The 21,311-nt window shown below is 36.3% G+C and overlaps 1 pseudogene; it reads right to left on the bottom strand.

Annotated features, from left to right (window-relative positions):
* Nucleotides 1–2,036: 2,036 nt before the first annotated feature.
* Nucleotides 2,037–13,511, bottom strand: LOC148919261 (acyl-CoA C20 Delta5-desaturase-like; annotated as a pseudogene).
* Nucleotides 13,512–21,311: the final 7,800 nt, after the last annotated feature.

Here is a 21,311-nt window from a genome sequence, read left to right on the forward strand (position 1 = left end):
CAGCATAGGAAGAAAAGACTAATAAAGGGCTAAAACACGGGTAGGCACAACACACAGGTCACCAAAAAGTCGGCTCTGATGCCAAGTCAAACAATATGGGTAGAATATTTTTCGATACATTTCATTTTCCAAAAGGAAGTATTTATAATACAAAGTTGTAACCCTAGTAGGGTTATACAAGGAAATAAGATAAAATCGTAATTAAATAATATCTGTACAAAAAGGTAAGAAATAGAGTTGTAATAAACTAGGAAATAAATCTCCTGATTAAGTTAGGATCTCACTAATACTATTCTCTCCAAATTCTCCATGAAGAATCATGGCAATCTACACTACTTTCTTGGCATCGAAGCTACTCATACATCCAATTCTCTCTTCCTCTCACAAACCATATATGTCACATACCTTCTTTCCAAAGCTAAATTGCTCGAAGCTAAACCTTGCGCTACTCCATATTCCAACACCAAAAATGACACTATCTGTGGATATCTCCTTGATGATCCCAACCTCTACATATCGCTTGTTGGAGCCTTACAATATCTCCACTTGGACCAGACCTGATATTGCTTTCTCGGTAAATCAAGTTTGTCAGCATATGTATCATCCTCGAACTCCTCATCTCACTGGAGTCAGAAGGATCCTTCGATAAGTTAAAGGCACACCACAGTAAGGTCTACTTCTCACAAAAGGTCATCAAAATCTCACTGACTTCTCTGCTGTAGATTGGGCTAGTTGTCCAATTGATCGCAGGTCCGCCACTGGGCATTGTATCTTCTTCGGTCACAACCTTATATCCTAGAATGCCAAGAAACAACCTACCATTGCAAGATCTTCCATAGAGGGTGAGTATCGTGCTTTATCTCAAACTGATACTGAAATTACTTGGTTATGTTCCCTTATCAAAGATCTCCATTTCTTTCTACCAATTGCTTTTCTCTGACAATATGAGTGCCCTTGCTTTCTCTCAAAACCCATCTTTGATGCTAGAAGATAGCATATGGACATAAACTACCATTACATCTGTCAATTGGTCACTAGTAACTCCATTTCCATCAGCCACATTTCCTCTCTCCTCACCAAATAGTTGACATTTTCACCAAATGCAAATTTGAGCAGTTCAGTTACCAAGCTAATATATGCCGCAACTTAGCTTGAACGGGGATGATAAGCCACGAAATGTTCAAGACACCTAGCTTCATAACAAAGGACAAGAAACCACTCAAGACACCCAAACTTATCCACACCAGCAGCCATCTCATGAAAACCAACTTGGAAAGGATATGGATGATCACAAGCATATTCCTTTCTTGCTGTGTTATTGTGTTATTCTAACAATTTATGTATAGGTCAATATATATATATATATATATATTCATTTTTTGTAAATATATAGATAGGAGGAAAAACTGCAGCCTTGTAAACCTAGCTAGACAATTCTTCGAATAGTAATGAACAAATTCCTTTTCACACAATCAGATTTGGTCTCTCTCTTTAGTAAGAATCTCAACAACAAATATGTCTAAATCTATAAGGAATTAAGCCGATAGAAATTTTATTGTCTTTTTTTTTAATTTCCTTGTAAAAACCAATGTAGATGACTTTTGTTTAAAGGAAGTTTATGTTCAATATTCTCATCTCGTATTACTTAAGTTTTTAGTTTTGTTATTGGTTTACACATTTAAAATGAGGGGATTTAGTTGGATTGGCCTAGATCTTTGGTGTGCTTCCAAGTAATCATAAGAGTTGAAGTATTAATGTAAACGAAAGTAACTTTTCTTTTCACCAAACACGCATGAAGTAAAACTTCCAACATCATGTCAATTTTATTCATAGTACACAACATCACTTCCATTTCCAAAATTAAACACTCTTCATAGCTGATTATTCTGTAGTACAACAATAAGTAATTATTTTAGAAGCCAAAGAAATACCACTTGAGGCATGAATATTGACAACATCACTAACGCATATAGGATTTGAAGCTAGTAACGTTATCCACGATATACAGAGCTGAGTAAATCTTCAAAACCCTATTTTTAAGTAGCCATGATTCTACCATTTGAAGCTTTTCGTTGCTTTTGAATTTCAGTTGGGACCTTGACATCTGTTGCCAATCTAATAGCTTGAAGAAATCTTATTATTACTTACCAAGTAATGTCAATTTGCCACCATTCCAACCCATGTCTAGCTGAGTATTCAAAAGCATGATGGTTATTATGCCATCCTTCTCCAAGCGTAATAATTGACATCCACCAAAATTATTAAAAATATATCACGTACATAAAACAAGTTAATATCCCAATTTTACATTTAGCAAGGATGAAATATAGCAGAGTGGAGAATAGATCCAATATACCAATTGTTTGTAGACATATTACCGGTGTTCCATGGTTTTTTTCCCCACATGTGGCCAACTGAATTTATTATCAGAGTGGCGTGGAAAAGAAGTACTGTCCTCACCCCCTGAAATTACAAGGAGTTTGGATTTAGGACGGGTTTGGATGTAGAAGGTGAAAGATGGTATGTAGATGCTTGTTTAGCTGAATAGGGAAATTTTTAAAAAGAAATTTAAATTTTGGGGTCGTAAAAATTAAAGGAATTATTTAAAGTAATTCAAGAATGAAAATATTGGTTCATGTATTTACTTTATTACTTGCATGTTTTTTTTTTATATCAAGGACAAAAATCTTTTCTCGACCAGCCTGAAATTGATGTACAATGAAACAATGGCGGATCCAGGATTCAAAAGTCAGGTAGGCGAAACTTACCTTAAAAACTCGACGGTACGAGTGAATTTTATTGATAAAAATAAAAAGATACACCTAGTCAGGAGGGACGTAATGAGCCTTACCCTCAAATATGCATATCTATACATAAATAAAAGCTTAACAAAAAAAACAAGAAGTAAATGCAATGCAACACAAAAACTAAACTATTTTAATCTAAAATTGTACCTTACGAGGCTTAGAAATTTTAAATTCTTCAATTATCTCTTCATTATCGATACTATTAGCAAACTCTCTTTCAATGTGGAGAATCATGCAATTAGCAAGGAATTCATCAGCTATGGTGCTTCGAAGTCTATTCTTAATAATTCTCATACATGAAAAAGCTCGTTCCGTTGTTGCTGTAGAAACAGGAAGAGTCAACACCAACCAATCAATCAAAGCAAATGGTAGTTTTCAGCCAAAGTTGTTTTCACCAATTGTTGACATAACTGAGGAAGAGTGGTGAGGTCCTTAAAGCAGGGAAGGCAATGCATATCATTTTGAAAATACCTCAACTCAATTTCCAAACCTTTTAAGTCACTTGGACTGAAATCAGCAGGATAGAATTTCTCAGCAAGTTTACATAGATGCCCAATATTGAATGATTTGAAAGAATTACGAGGATCCAATGCTAAGCTAAGAATAAGAAGTTCAACTGTTTGCTCTGGAAATCTGTCATTTAACTCCCTCAACATGCAATCTATCACATCATTAAATACATCAATGCGATAGTAATGTTCAACTGTAATAAAATCTTTTTGTTGACAAGAACGACGTATGCCCATCATATAACGAGAACTCATATCAAGAACATCAATACCATGTTGTTCACAAAAGGATACCACACTCATGAATCAATCATCCTAGCCATGTGCCCTCATATCTTGGAACTGTGATTTTGTGTTTTCAACAAAGTTTAAAGCACTTACAATATCTTGAGTTTTTTTCTGAAACACTTGACAGAGAAAGTTGGTCAATCCCATAATTTTATCCATCAAAAGCAATGCAAATACAAACTCAAAAGACATCATAGCAATATAGTTACTCTCTGCATCACCACGAAATTGTTGGTTAGGTCCATGTTCACTGATTTCCTGAAGAAGTATTTTAGTCTCTTTAAATAAACTCATTAAACTTGTAATAGAGGCAAAGTGAGATCCCCAACGAGTGGCTCTAGCTCGTTTCAAACTACGACCTTGATTAAGTCCACGAAATGGGAGGCATTCTAGAAGATGATGACCCATCATTCTTTTTCTTAAAAAAAGAGAACAAATTCTTTGTTTTCTTGGGGTTTCGATTGTGATCCAACATAATAAAAGATAACATATTTAATCAAATATTCCAACAAAAAATCAAACAATTTCTCATAATAGCATCAATGAATTTAGTCAAACATTAACATACCAACAACAAATCAAACATCTCAACAATGCCAACATCAAATCAAACATCTCAACAAAATTCTTAAAATCAAAGACCTAATTTCAACAAAATCCCCAAATTATATTTCATTCCTAATTAAACCTAGAAAACTCAATTTCAAATTAAAATTAAAACTAAGATGCATACATTTATTTTAGGAATAACCCAATAGAAGAAGATAATTAAAGAGAAGAGATTAAGAAGAATACTTGTTTCCTTGTATATGAGAAGAGAAGAGAAGAGGCTGTCCAGTGTCCATGATTGCATAGCACAGCCAAGACTTGCATTGAGAAGACGCTCTCCCGACTCTTTCTGGAATTGCACTGCACAGCCACTATTTGGCTGCTTAAGTTATATTCTTTCTTTTATTAAAGTTTGACTGGGCCATTCATAACATGGGATGGCTGGTTATAATTTTTTTTCTTCAGTTTTTTAAAGTTTGAGTGGGCTTGTGCTTTAGGTTTTATATGTATTGGGTAGGCAAGAGTGTATACCAACACATGGAATGGATATCAATTACATAGCTTATATATAGATTTTTTTTTTTTAGTGAAATATTTTTGGGTAGGCTAAGATCCGCCCCTGAACAGAAAGGAAAGAAGGTGAACCCCGATCATATGAACCAGGCCTAAAACTAGTGCTACGAGTAAATTAAGGCTCCCAAATGAAAAATATGAATAAAATACATACGTTTATTATTGGGTAAAATTATTATTTAAAAAATACTGCAAAAAATTGGGTTATTATAAATAGTTTAATATTAATTATTTTTAAAAAATTTAACGTGTATTATTTCTATTCAATAATATGTATAAAAAAAAATTACTTGTATAATATGTGAGTTTTATCTATTTTATTTTTATAAATTGTAAAATGTATAAAACGTGACAAATATGTGCTTACGTGTACAATATGTTTAATCACTCGCGGAACCACTCTAATGGTTTCGGTGGGCTATAGCCTAGGGAAGTTTTAGGGAAAGAAAAAATAAACAAGCCTATAAATGAGTTATTTTAAATATATAGCCCAATATGTATTAACTTATTAAAGTTCAAAAAAGACCAATTTTTTTATGAATTGAGTTGTAGGGCAGCAATGAAAATACATCTTAGCAATCAAAACTTGCTTTTTGATTCAGATTAAAAAAACAAAAAAAATTAATTATATCAAGGATTGCATAGCACAACTTGAATAGATACACTTTTAATTCTATTGCTGAACATATTTTAATTTTGATAATACGAATTTTTTTGTCACGTTTAGTATATATTTGTTTTATGTTTTATTGAAAAATAGTCAATGAAACTACGAACTAACGTGGTTTATGTAATTTAATGTTGCACTTTCATTTATAGAACAACTAGTAGAAACGGTAAGTAAAAAAATAATCATTAGATTTTATGTTAGCCCATCTGTTGAAAAATTCATAGTTTCACCCTTGTGTTTAGTATTAAAATACGTGTATTGTATCTTATTTTTTAAGTCAAGAAATGATTAACAGAGAGTGATTATTTAGGAGAAGAACTAAGGTACATTAATGAGTAAGCGATCTCACCACTGCCCAGACCAAGAAGGGAAATCCACCCATAGCATATGGTAAACCTCCAAGAGCAAATGAATGTAGAAAGTTAGTACGAAAAAGAAACCTATAGAAGGACTGCTTCTTTAATTCTTCAACGTTCTTCAGTCCACCAAGCTGTAAATTTCTCGTTTAAAAAGAAAATAAAATAAGTATATATACGTATCAGTTGGTGTGTGCATGAGAGAGAGAGAGAGAGAGAGAGAGAGAGAGAGGGAGGACTATGTGTGTTTTTTACATGTTCACATCGACGATGACGGGTATCAAAGATCCAACCGATGTGACTATGCCATAAGCTCTGGATGGGGAGGGACGTACCCACTAGCAAGCTAACCTGGGCTCTTTTTTTTAAAAGTTAAATTAATACTCTAGCCTAGGTCAGAAAACACTCAAACGAAAAAAGGAAAAAAAAAGGAAAAGAAAAATATTGGTTCTTTGCTGTCAATCAGTGGCTGCAAATGGCAACCAATTTTATCATAATTACTTTCAATTTCAAACAAACCTTCATCCAAATAAATATTATTAACTATTCCCATTAGGACCAGGCAATCCAAATAAAATATTATTAAGTAATCTCATTAGAACTAGGCTGACCAACAAATAAATAAAAAGAACTAAACCCCACACCCCACGTGAAAAAAATTAGACTCCGACTAGGCATATACATTCCCTCTCTCCTTTACCAAAAAAAAAATAAATAAAGAAAAAGAATTCTCTCTATTCCATCCGCTTGCGGCTAACTCCTGCTCTTCGACAATAAGGAAAATTATGCATGTCCTCGGACTTAATTAAAGCAAACTAAGGTAATCTTCCATTCTTCATCTTCTTTTCTTTTGAAATTTTGGGGATTATTTAGGGTTTATGAAGTATCAATTAGGGATTTACAATTAAGGTTTATCAATCAGTTTTTTTATTTTGGTGTTCTTGCTTGCTTGTATGAATTGTCAATTAGAGATTTTAACTAACTATTTAAGTATGTAATGTTTTTCTTGAAATTTTTGTTGGTCTATATGTTTACATCTTCTGTATATTATTCAATAGGTTATACTTTATAATGTCGGGTCAACATCGTAATGTTAAGAGATCAAAGACCATTCAAGATTTTTTTAGAGAAACAATGATGAATCATCAACTAGCATGCCTTCGGGTCCTTCTCTGTCTCCTCCAATTTGCGAGGAGCAACCTCCTTCTCAACCTCAAAGAATTGAAGATGAAATGTAAGAGTCGAGTCTCATCAAGAAGTTAATCTTGCAATCAATGGCAGAAGAAAGAAGAAAAAAAGGTCAAAGATGAGAGGCCCACCACGTGCTTGTATTTCATAATGGCTTTGAACAAAAAGTAAGGAAATAAGTTCAAGTATGCAATCTAATAGGAGTTTGGGTCCTGCAACCAGTTTGAGGCAAACAAAAAGAACAAAAAAAAGAATGGATGATGAGGATGTGGTGGTGAACCCACCACGGAGTCAAAAGCAAGAGGAATTCTTCCTCTCTACTCTCGGTCTGTGGCAGATGATAATGAAGTTCCACGCCACTTGCAATCGTTTAAAGAAGGCATGAATGCTTCAATTCTATTTGGACAAAGACTTGGCTGCTTTCGTGTTTCGAAAACTCCTGTTCAACAAGGAAGGAGTGACGGACCAGTTATATTGGATTAAAAAAAATTTATAGTATTTATGACTCTCTAAACTAGAGAGTATGATTGGAGTTCAAATTTTATAGAGAACTCCTAAAATATTTTCTATGTGTTTTTAGCTAAATTTTAACTAAAAAATAGAGAACATGATTGTAGATGCTCTAAGGGGCTCAAATTCAAAAATCTCATTTAATTCCCAAATCATCAAATTAAAGTTGAAGTGGCACAAAACCACTCCAAGGCCTAAGAAGTACAATACCACTCCTCATGCCAAAATCATAATATCAAAGGATGTATGTGTAATTAAATCTTATTTTAATCTTAACAGTTGGGCTTGTATTGAGTGACAACAAAAAAACTCTAGCCGCTCTCCTTCGATGAGTCTCAAAGAACAACTCCATAGAAGGGGGGAGGAGGGGGAGGTGAAGTGTCAATACCCTTCCTCCCTTCCTCTCTTTTTACTTATTTCTTTTGGGTTAGTGAATAAGTCCACTGGGAAGTGTTTTGAATAAGAAGCCATTTGTGATGATTTCTTCTAAGTCATGCTAAGATTGAAGTTCCTCATCATCTTTGTTTGCCACCTGAAGGTGCATGTTTTAAATTTATAAAACTCGCAAGCGCACGAATCGATTGTAGAATAAGCGTGTGTAAGTGCGAGGTCATACCCACATGGAGTGCGTGAAAAAGATGGAAAACTAATCCAACCAAAGTTAATTCAATTGCTAACCTATTTGATTCAAAGTTGATTTGTTCGTTGAAAAAGAAAAAGAGGTAAAGCATAGAATTGAAAATGAAAATAAACTAAAATAGGGAAAAACTAAGGTTTTAGATTCCATACCATTATTCTATAAACTCTAATTAATTATCTAACAATTCCCGTGGAGTAGCAATCTAGAAATCAATCTACTGCTTTCTCAATATATATCAATTAAGCATGCATTTTAATTAATCTTATATAGATTCCTCTTCCCTTCATAATTACATATTCTAAGCATCCTATGTGAAAAAGCATGTTTAACTATAAAAGATCAAAGAAATTTGTATATTAGTAATACAAAACCAAGGATGCATTAATAGATTAACTTGTATTCTTAACTACCACAAATACATGATAGAAGTGGTGAAACGAAAATTAACCTATTAATCATGTGAAGCCGAAATTATAAACATTGAAGAATATAATAGTTGGGAATTGAAAGATAAAAACTAGAACTTCATTTCATTTTGGTATTTCATCATTAACAAAGTTTAATTAGACATAAATAAAATAATAATACAAGATAAAAATGAAGAACAAAGAGGAGAAGGAAAAATTGCATCTTTAACCCCTTGGTTCCTTGCCTCATGGCTCCCAAGGTTCTCTCCAATTGCATTGCCATTTTTCCTCTTCATGGATCCTTGCCTCTTGGCTCCCCAGCTGTTTAATCTACTCTAACTCTATTTTGATGCCAAAACTTCTTGCACCAATTCTGCACACTTTCTCCTCTTGTAGTACCTTCTATTTATAGAGGAAGAAAAACAACTAAAGCATCAACATAATCATCATCTTCACATGTTGGCTGCTGCACACATGGTGGCTGCCTATTCTTCTTCTGCTGCTTTATTCACATGGGTTTGCTAATGCACATGTGTTGCTCCTTCTTTCTTTTCTTATTTGCTGCATGTACATCATGGAGGTCTGCTGCCACATTTCTTTTGTCTGCCACCATACTCCTTTTGGTTGCTAGAAAAAGGAATTATTCTGAACCAGGTTTGGTGAAATGAAGCCAATAATACATGATCTAACCCTAATATTGTCTTCGTCCATAGTTTAGGTGACGACGGTTCGTTCCAATATATACATTTCTTCCTGATTTGTCTGGAAACACCGTTCATTATTCCTCCACACACTTTTTCACTCCTTCTTCTCCAACAACCCAGATGGACATCCCAGATTTGGCATGGTTTAAGGTACTGCTTTTGGTTGCAAAGCACTCCTCTGAAGATTTGTACAGCATGGCGGGGACATGCAAGTTATTTGAAGAAATGCTGAATGATCCTGAGGTTTGGTGAACCGTGTCTGTAGAGAAGTATCAGTGGCATCTTGAATGGTACGGGTTTTATCAAGAGAAACTTGTTGAGTTCTTGCAAAAGTGCAAGGAACACAACAATCCAAAAATCATTTACAGAGAAGCTGTAACTCAATTCTTTATATTCAAAGATGATGAGGCTGTTAACAACTTCCGGGTGACGGTTAAGGCAAGGCTATGGAATCGTCCTACATTGTTGGCTTGCTAGGGTTGGCGAACCCTACGGAGGGCGAAGAGGATGCGATGGAATTGTTGTACCATCTAAGCAAAACGAAGAAAATTGACATGCAAGCATGCAAGGAATCAATTATGAATCGACTGATGAGTTATACAATTTCGGGCTTGGTGACTCCTCCAACTCTTGCAAAGTTTACTACTGACAAATTTTTTTTTTCTTAACTGCGTTAACTATGAGGGTAATCGGGATGGTATTTCTTATGGGACATGGGGGGTGAATACTCTTACACGGTAGCTATCGGGAAGTACTGTGAACCTTGCAAATGGAAAAGGGAGTTGTACTGCTTCCAGCGCGAACTCCGTAGGCAGACCTCGTGGATTTAATAAATTAAATATCCATGGTATGATATGGGTATTAAAGTGTGTTCTGGGTTTTGTTTGTTTTTATTTATAGGGGAAGTTTACCTTATGTTTAATGTTTTTAATTCAAGGTCTGTTTATGGTAATGTTGTAGACGTTTGTGGTATTAAGTCCTGTTTATGGTTTCAAGGTCTACTTTTGTAATCGGTGCACTTTTAAGATCCAATTTAAGTACAAGTTGTAGACGTTTGTGTTCCATAGACCTTTGTAGCTTGCGTGCATTTGTTTTGGATGGTTTTGGGTCCTATGGTTTGACTCTGTGTTCTGAAATGGGGAATTGATGGTTCCAATTCCCGAAGCAGTCATTCGTTGAAGATGACAGGCAGCCAAATGCCAGAGAGGTTGCTTGTTGTCAAAGCATGAGGGATTATCCTTTCAGTCAGATCGGGTCTAAGGCATCCTTGATCTTCTAAGATACTCTGGTGATCCTTTAATTACGTTTTCAATTTCCCCACATTTCCTGATTTGTCCTACAATTGAAACTATATTTGCAAGATAAAAAATAGTTTAATAAAGTAATCCGAAAATCTATTTTCACTAACATAATGATTTAAATATCGAATTTAAGGGGGGGAAATAAGTGTTGGGTTAATCGTCATATTGAGTAGGACCCTGTACAAAATTTCCCCTTCACATTTGGAATTTGTCATGCAATGTTTACGATTGTTGCAACAACAAAAAGGAAACCCAAATTGCAATCCAATAATCCGGAAATCCCTTTTGACTACTAAAAACTCCTTTATATGTATAAGTCAAAACTCCTGACGAAGTATTCATCCTGATATGTACTTAGGAATTCTCCCCAAGTTTTTCTGACTTTTCCTGCATTTTTTAAGATTTTTAGGAAAAAAAAAAGAAATAAAATACACACGAAATGCCAAGTGGCGGAGTTGGAGAGGGGAGCTGCAGACCTCGCGACACGCCGCGCATTCCCATGCCGTCACTCGCCCCTTTTTAAATTTTTTATTCATTTTCAATTAAATATTCATTTAAAAATCGAATTGAAGGGGGAAAAATTCTAGAAAAAATCCTTCGGACTCGTGACGACATTTCCTTCCATGACATATCCGAAAAAGGCCGCGTCATATAAATATCCTTACGGAATGAATGTGATCGAACAAATAAGAGTCTAAGGTTTGAAAAGTGTACTAGTGTTTTCATTTGCATCATCCAACACTAGGGTTTGTTCCCTAATTTTATTTTTTCCTCACTCCTTAATCCGTTATTGTACTTTCAGTACGAAGTATTCATCCCGATACGTACTTAGGAATTTTCCCCTATTATTTCTGAATTTTCCTGTATTTTTTAAGATTTTCAAAAGAAAAAAAAATGAATAAAATACACACGAAATGCCAAGTGGCGGTGCTAGAGTGGGGAGCTGCAGACCTCAGCGACGCGCGGCGCATTCCCATGCCTTCACATGCCACTTTTCCTTTTAATTTTTGTCTTACTTATATTTTCATTTGATAAACGCCTTTAAGGCTACGGTTTAGGGTAAAAAAATTATTAAAAATTGCCCACAACAATGCTTTTTATGTTCCCGCTCATGCATTAGGGGTTAAAAAAAATAATAAAAAAATTCAACTTTGGAATTTCCCTTGCATTGTCAGACTGAAAAGGCGAATTCAAACTTCAAATTCCATATATGTTTCGACCTAATAATAAAATACAATTCCTTTTCAGTAATGAAGGAAAATAATTTGCAGGTTTTGACCAACTATTTGGAAGGGTATAATTCTTCTGTTTTCTTCATTTTCAACTCTGGGCAAAGTGATGTCGATTTCTTCAACAAACACTGAAGCAAAGAGGTGCCAACACTGCAATGCTGAGATGGTGAAGCTAATTTCCAAATCCGAAAGGAATCTTCACAACATATGTAAGTATAATCTTCCCAAACCTCGTATGTAAAACACAATAAGCTATATATAATAAACAGTTATCCCAAACTGAAACTGCTCTAGAGAAAAGGAATATGATCTGACATTGTAATCCTAGACTGAAAAATGTAGTTTTTTTTTATAGGGAGCTACAAGGTGTAGTGGCTATGAACAGGTGACAGCAGCCAACACCCCAACTGATCTGACATTCAAAACCAGGTGGATGTGAAGGAACTTAATGCATATGCTGAAGTAATCCGTATACTGAAGGGCATTAAAAAAATCCTCCTACTGTTGTTAGTTCTATCATTTCTGAATTTGGCTGTTAAATTGATGAAAAAATAAGAAATGTTTTGGGTTTTTAAGTATATGTTTTGTAATTTTCTAATCCGGACAACTACATATAAGACGTGTTTGTTAATGTACAAATATAATTAAGCCTTCAGCACAATTAGTCAATCACAAACTTCAACATTTCATATGCCTGCATCTTAACTTCACAATCGTGTTTTCCCTAAACAAGATACATTACTATTTATTCAACATTTGAAAAGAATCATGCACCATTTAGGGTTTGGGTTCAACATACTATCAACAATATGGGTTGAGGGTTACATACAACTTGTATTTTAACAGAATACAAAAACTAATTCTTTAATTTTAAGTGAAAAGGGGGAGTTGGATCATAAAGAAGACTTTGTTCCTTAACAAACAAGAAAACTACCTTTTCAAAACCTTACTAAAATAGAACGGGGAAAGATACGCTCAAGCATGCGAAGAAAGCTCTTCAAGCTTCCCTTATATTATAGAAAGGTTTGTTTCATAACTCATGAATATAAGGTCTGTTACCAACATAATTGCCCACCCAATTAAATTAACTTTGCAAGTTCATATTCTACACTACACCCACCTAGTTAAAAACTTTGCAAGTTATAGTATCTCCTTATGAATCACAGATACCAATATCCTTGCAACAACTGTACAGCGAGCTTCAACCGATAGAAGGGCATGGCGTCATGGGAAATCTTGGTCAGGTCTACATTTGAGGTCAGAAACTCGCAATATTTGAGGATGTACATCCCACCGTCACCACTGAAACATAGCGAAGAAGCTGTGATTCATTGTACAACAAATCCATTTCATAAGACAATGTGGTTAGGTGGAATATTACTCACCCGCCCACTTATTGAGGTGCATCCATGACGCGAATAACTAGCCACTCACTTTTCAGAAGTAGACCGTCACCAATATATCCAGATTCCTTTAACAACCGGGGCAGCATTTTCGCCACCAGCACGGCCCGTTGGATGGCTTGAGTTCTGCACAGATATACTTTTGAATCATATGCCCTTATCTCACACTCTTTTAAATCAACAACAAGTAAGATCCAGTGCTTCTGCCTTTGTAGGTTGAAGGGCAAACAAACGTGATTCACAGACGACCATGATTTAGCCAACTTAGGCCCTTCGCCCTTGACCATTCCTAATAGGCCCTTGTTGTGTTGCCTATCCTCCTTTCCCACATATGCCTTCATTTGCTTGTAATCCAAGGCAACACATTTTATCATAGTGGCACACGAGTTATGCATCATCACATATACCAAATTTGAAAATAAACAATGCTTATGAAATAATAGAGACCTGAAAAGTGGTGTCCAGTATCGTCCAGTCAAAACCCACCTAGTTGCCAGAGCTCTTGTGCCGCTCCCGTAGCAAAAGCAAGGCCATGTCTATATTCTACATAAAAAGGTTGTTTCCATTATTAAATCAATAAATCACTACATAACATGGGCATTTCGACAAAATCCCAAATCAATCAATGTTTACCGAGTCATCCAACCAACCATCATTAGTCAGCAATCGAACAAAGAAGTTATGCAAACCTTCCATACAGTCATCTCCACATAACCGCATATGTGAACTATATTTGTGAATCATTATTATTATCAATTCTATTTCACCATTCACTCAACAACTAAATCATAATAAACCATTTACATTTCACTAAGGACGGGCAATGGGAACTTACTTTTGTTCTTGTCCCCATTCCCAGCAGAATTTCACCACCTCCAAAACGGAATCACGAGGAATAGGCCTTAGGGGGTCAGCAATTGTGTCCTTTGAAATATTGGGAATCTCCCGACTTGTTTGTGGAGTTTCCTCACCACTGCCCTTTGCCTTTTCATCGCAGGGCAAAGAATCTCACTCTTTCCCCAACCCTTCTTTTGCCAGACCCCAACTATAACATCTTCACCACATTCACCCTCAGCAGTGGACATGTCAATCTTTTGATGAGGATTTGTAAGAAATTTAACAAGGGTGACACACACCACACCCGGATCATCCCAATTTATATTCGGGGGTGTATATTGCACTTCTTCAAAATATTGTAAAATGATGCAAACAGCCTCATTCCATCCCATCCCTTCCAGCCCACCCTCCACACGCCCTCCGAGCCATCGCAACCCACTTCTGCAACCAGCCTAAGTTGCTTTGGGGAGGAAGAGACGGCGATCGGACGGTGTCGCTGCCTACTAGGGACGATCGATCCGAGAGGGCAAGTGGCGGTGAGAGGGCCTATGAGCGACGACGACTCCACCAGTGCTTGTGGGATTTGGGTTCGCTACGTCGGAGATCATCTTACCCATCTAATGCCATTCTTAACCTCCTTCCCTTCCCAGAGATCATCTTTCCCATATTAAAATTGTTAGTGTAATTCCTTTATATAACATGAGCATCATCTTATGCTGTTCCACTTTAAGGGAATCTTTGTTTTCAGACTTCATAAAAGAATGGCACATTCCTTCTTCTTAAATTTCAACAAGCAAAATGAATGATCCAAATATTACCAAACCTGAGAGACAGAGAATCTTCAAAAGAATTTAAACTTCACTACAAACCGATGCCAAGCTTCTTTCTGTGGGGAAGATGGTGGATGCGAGGGAGAACAATCAGATCTATGGGATTTGTGGTTTGGGTAAAACGATCATCGTTTTGGGGTTTGTGATTTTGGGGAAAACGATCAGATCTATGGCATAGGGGATGTGATGGGTTGGGCTAGAACAAGAGAGGTGTTAAGGCTGGGATAGGTGGCCTGAGTAAGCTTGGGTGGTGGTTTGGGTGGCTGGGGGCTAGGAGGAGAGGAGATCGGGAGAGAGAGAGAGAGAGAGAGAGAGAGAAAGAATCTGGGTAGGGTTTTTTTTATTATAAAAATAATTATTTTATTTTATTTTATTAATATTTAAATTTAAATTTAATATGTTTAGTTTATTAAAATAATTTAAAAAATAAAAATTTTATTATTTTTTGTCCACATGGAACTCCACGTCAATTAAAAATGGGTCCCACAAATGCCATGTAGGCAGATAACGGATTTTTTTACGATCTCTCTAACGGAGGGGGTAATTTGTAGGTTTTCGGTGACGTTGAGTATGTACTCTTAAATGTCCCCAAAATCGGGTATGAACTCGTAAATGACCCTATAGGTTGGGGGGTTTACTTTAGTTTACCCATAAAAAAATTTAGCAATTCTTACCCTATATTGGATTAAAGAAGAATTCACAAACTTACTCAAAGGACATTCCATTTAGCCTTAGCTTGAGTTCTAGCAACTCATTACAAAGGAAAACATAACTAAATTTTGAATGAAATGGATAAAGAAATCTATCATACTGGTCCTCTTGCCAAATAAGTTGATGGGTGATTTATAGTAGTCAATGAGGTGAGTGGAAAGTTAATACACTCATGGTGGGTAATGAAGGGTTTAAGCGAGGGATTAATTGGATTAAACATGTGTTGATGGTGGAGAGTTAGTGGAAAAGAAATAATGTGAGGTAGTGGGCGTTAAATGGCTATGAATAACATGAAATAGGCTCTTTAGCTTCAACGGTTTTGTCTTCTCTTCTCCCTATTTACTTATCTTTATAATCACAAAAATCCCACAATCAATTCTTCAATAAAATATGCTAGCAATTCTCTTCACACTTGGCTTGAACTTGGTAAATATATATATCTTCATCTTTTAGCTTTCCAACTTCCTACAAAAGATAAATTCACCTAATAAGTTCACCAAATTAATACAGAAAATTCATAAATCCAATTTGTGAGAATAAAATGTAACAAAAGTGAAATTATATTTATGAAGCTAAAATTATATCATAAGAGTTTCCAAAATAATATTAAAAAGATGCAATTTGAGACTCTCATCACTACATGTCCTATTTTTAATGTATAGATCGGAAAACCAAGGCCTTAAGAAAAGGGATTCTTGTTGATATTGATATAAATTTCATGGACATTCCTCATTCGTCATATTCTTGGCTTGATTCTTGAATGAACATCACACTAATGATAGTGATGAAAATGATAGCTTGAATGGTGTTATTCTTAGTGATAGGCATGAGTGGAATGATGAAGAAGTGAATTCTCTTTTGGAAAACTTTTCGTATGTTTTGTGAATTGTGTGAATGATCTATAAGATCATCATTATGTTTGTTTGGATTGGATTCGGATTTAGATTTTCATATGGTGTTGTTTGGTTAGATTTCTATTTAAGTTTTATGGTATTGTTGAAATTAGATGTATTTTGCTTCATTTGAAACGTTTCAAGGCTCACGTCTTGACTCACAGGAGGTAAAACGCCTCAGCTTAAACCTTAGCACTTTAAAACTTTGTTTTTTTACAAGTGTTTACTTCCTTAACTTCTAGTTGTTTGTTCATGTAGGTTATTAATGATGGGTTCTCAAGATTGTTGATTAAAAATGCTTCAAAATATCAAAATGGATGACTGCTTTATGAGTAGCTTCTAGTGCTTTGATTTGTCCAATTACGCATCTTCCAAGCATTCCCCTTGAATAAATATTGATGATGGTGTTGACTTAGTATCTCCCATGTTTGCATAACATGTGAAGACTAGTCGGCAATCCTCGTTGTTTATGCTAGTTGGAAAAAATGGGTTTCCTTCGAGTTAGGCGTTGAGAAGATAAAGGAGTGCATGTACCATGTGGGTATACTTAGAGCTCTCTACACCTCCCTAAGGTTTAATATTTAGAACGAAGTCTAGTCCTTGAGACACGTTGTGCACCATCGGAGCACTACTACTCATTCCTTCGTCAGTTGTTTTCACTATTCCTTTTCCAGTATTCTAATAAATTATGATTTGACCGAAAAAAAAGAACGAGAATCTGGTATAACCTTATTTTCTTGAGACCTGCTACAATGCTCAATCTTGAGTCTCAGACACAGAAAACGCATGATGCTTATTTGGTACTATAGTCAATTAAGAAAACTCATAGTAAGCTAAGTTTCTATCTCTTAGTGGTATATCTAACTTATGTGTCACTAGTATAGCCTTTAACATGAATATTTGCTTGAGGAATTCAATTTTTGAAATTGTACTTGTGGTAGAAGAACAGAGAATGAGAATCATCAGAATCTATTTACTTAAAACTTGCTGCAATATTCAATTTAAGTCTCATAGACAGAAAATGTATGCTGCTTATTTGGTAGTAAGCTTATTTACAACAATGCTCCCGAAAATACAATTAAATCTCACCGCCCCCCAAAACTTCAAATGACCCACTTTGCCTATGTCGTCAACTCCATCCAAAAGTCTCTTAACTTTTATGATGTAGCGAGGGTGTTTTTGTAATTTTGTACACATAGATCATTGTTGAGGCCCAAAAATCCAAGGGGCTAAGCCCAAATTAATCCTTAGCCCAATATGGGGTAATTGGATGCAAAATAAGCTCAATCGGGGTAAAAGGAAATTTATAAGAGCCGCCAACACTAGCTACAAGCCACGAATCATGCCAAACAAGCACGTGCAGAAGAAGCCAAGGACATACCGATATTACTAAATCACGCTCACATGCTCATTCGGTGCTACTTGGCCCAACTCTAGCCTATCATGGCATAATAAAACCCCAAGCACGAGCATAGAAATTATGCGCATTCTAATACCAAGCTACGTCACGAGCTTAAGTGGGCCCAAGCCACGAAATCAACCGGGGCTTACTGAGAAGGTTGTGGTATGGAAGGTGACAAGCAATCACGGGGCCCATTGAGGGTTCAAGGAACGTAGGTTTCAAAGCCACTTGGGGGCTTTGGAACTCAAGCCCGTTCCTAGAACCCAAGCATATGGGTTAGCATGAGAGAGAGGAGAAAAAATTGACCCATGCTCTAGGAAGACACCAAAGAACCCACCAAAATATTTAGCCCAGCCCACATCAATAGAATTAAAGGGAAAGCCTTTCCAGCAGCTTGACGAAAGCCTGCCAAATGTTAGAAGCAGCAAAGCCAGAGGACCCAATACCATATGTACAAGCCCAAACCCAACAACTTACAAAAATCTGGCGTCAAGTCCTATTCCCGTTTGAATTCCAAACAATGGAGCCATGGCAAGACCAGAGGAAATCCATGGGGGTGAGGGAAGTGTCCATCGGACAAAAGGCTCCATCTCTCCCCTTTTCCTCTGTAAGCTCTGCCTTGGAGAAAACATAAGGAAAGCAGGTGGTGCCTTCCCCTCTATGGGAAAGCCCAGCTGCGTCAAACCATTGGAACCATAAAGGGTTCCTTACCCATGCTCCTTGGGTGGGGAAATTCATCAAAATAGAGCTAGGTAGGAGCTGCCAAGGAAAAAGGAAGAAGAAAACCAGACGAAATTGGAGCTCCTAACGCCTATAAAAGGAGACTTTTTGTTACCCAGAAAATCCATCCCAACTCAACGATCCAGACCTTGACCAAGTTTTGTCAAGCAAATCTGGAATTTTCTCAAGCCACCCAAACCTCTCTTCTGTTCATCTTTCTTCTTCTTAGGATAGGGCTCGCACTGATATTTCCTCCGTAAGAAACCCACGCTGTCTTCTCTCTCTCAAATTGCTAAACTTGTGGAAGCTTAGCTCCCATGCCACATGCTCCTCAAGCTAAGCCATTAATGAAATCCTCATGCCTATTTGGGTGTTAGTGAAGTGATCCTGAGAGTGTTCTTTTAAAATCTCATTAGATTTTCTAAAAACTCTCTTGGGAGCTTGTTTTTCGAACTCAGGCATTTGGGGGATTTTTGCTCGTTGCCTTCTCACAAAGCAGCCCAGGCCCATTCGTCAGGCTGCTGGAACAAAAAACCCCCTACAATCATTATCCACCAATTTGGGAGGGTGATGTGGCAAGTGGAGCCCACCGCCAACTTGGGAATGTAGCACATGTTTTATTTTCCCGTTTTACCCCTCTGTTAAACTAAAGAATTATTAAACTTAATTTTTTTTTCCTTATCTTCTCTGAATCTCTCTCCATCCACCACACATCACTTCTCTTATACTTTTCTCTCACGACGTGTTCTCTTCTACTTATATCCAACATCAATCTTTAAATTTCTTTTTTCTATCTCTTTTTTGTTTTTTTGTTGAATCTCCATCTCTTCACTTATCTTTTTTTTCCCTCATTTGCTTGTTTTTCCCTTTTTCCTAAAAAATAGAACGAAAAGCCCATAGAAAAAAGTATTGCCCACCCAGATTTTTAATTTCCATCAATTTCTAACATAAGCCCAGCTAGCTATGGGGAAGATTTTTACAAGAGGATTACTCATTCAAGAATAAGACTTTAATTTATAGAATTTAAAGAAAAAGAAGATAAATGAGCATTTGTGGAAGCTATGGCAGGTGAGGAAGGGAGACAAGCTAATCTAGAATCGTTGAAAGGGAGAAGGAAGAGATGTTTAAAGATAACTTTCTAAGTTTTCTTTTAGATATGAGTTTGGTGGGTGGAATATGAACACAAAACTAATACTTTATGTCAAGGGCGGATGGAGAGGTGCACAAAGTATACTAGGAAAGAAAAAAAAATTCTTCATCCCATTTTCTCTCTTGTGCCCTCACTTTACCCTCAAACCAGAACCATCACCCAGCTCAAGGGCACCCTTACCACCACCACCACCAGCCATCTAAACCAAATAACCACACACACCCACAGACTCTCTCTCTCTCTCTCTCTCTCTCTCTCTCTCTCTCGACAATCCAAACAAGCCATCATCATCGTTCACATAAGGATGAGGCTCTCTCTCTCTCTCTCTCTCTCTCTCTCTCTCCGACAATCCAAACAAGCCATCATCATCGTTCACATAAGGATGAGGATTATATGGGCTGAGAGAGAGAGAGAGAGAGAGAGAGAGAGAGAGAGAGAGAGAGAGAGAGAGAAATAAGAGAGGTAGGTAATGGGGACAGTGGTTGGTGGTGGTTGTTAGGTGGGGTTTGTGGTGGCAATGGCGGGTAGTGATTTGTTGGGTATGTCAAAAGTATGCCCTAGAGCCAATCATGAAATGTAAACTCATTTCACCTAATTAATTAAGGGGATTATGTTGTTTTGAGTAATAGTCTTAGTCATTTACTTAACAAACAAGTTTGTGGATCATGAGACGTAGAAAGTGACTTAAAGAAGTTAAGTCCACAAGACTTTTCCGTACCATGTCCACATAAAATTTGACTTTTTGGGATAATTACGGTTATGCCACTAGGCTTCCGTAGACCATATCTTCTTCGTTATAACTCCGATTTGAGCCACTACGTGTCTATGGTCTCATCTCGACGTGCTCTACGCAACGGTATAACTGAAATTCCCAAATTCTTTACTGAACAAAAAGTCAACTTTTAACCCAATAAAATATTCCTGGGGTAAATTCTTCTTTTACTTGAATAAATTTATAATTAAATATTTATTTATTATTAGGTTATTACGATTTATACCCAGAATGGAAGCAAGAACTTTTTACATTTTCCCAGTTTCTTGAGATGATTAAGGCTAATGGCTCTTCCTCTACTACCCCCAACATATCTTGCTCAGCATCCATTGTTTGATCAGGTGTGTTTTTTTACACGGTTACCATGTTTAAATAGAATTGGGCTGGACATTGCCAATATGCCACCTTCCAGTTCTTGATATCCCACTAATGATTAACTAACATCATCATGTTGCCTACTGGAGGTCGTCATTCATTTTCAACCTTATAGTTCTTTATTTTGAGTCTCTGTCGTAGTCTCTGGTCTCAACATGCTCGATTAACGCATGTTTTTTTTCCCAAGTAACTATGAAATTCTTTACTGGAAGTTGGAACTTTCAAGTTACGATTTGGTATGCTTCTTGTTGGTGTTCTTTTTGCGGTTAGAGAGTGCTAAATTTTTTGCATCTCATATTCACCAAATGCAACTTTTGAAAATATTCTTATAAATTGGTACTTTTAAACTTTTATTAGTTAGGTTTTTTATTTTTTATTTTTTTTTTGTGTTTTGTAAAAACAGATCATTGGAGCTTCTGATATGTGGCAACAAAGAAAATGGAGCTGTAATTTAAAATTTGGTTGTAATTTAGTTTGCTTTATT

Source organism: Prunus mume, linkage group LG3 (genome assembly GCF_029339155.1).
Source record: "Prunus mume cultivar Tortuosa linkage group LG3, ASM2933915v1, whole genome shotgun sequence".
NCBI lineage: Eukaryota > Viridiplantae > Streptophyta > Magnoliopsida > Rosales > Rosaceae > Prunus > Prunus mume.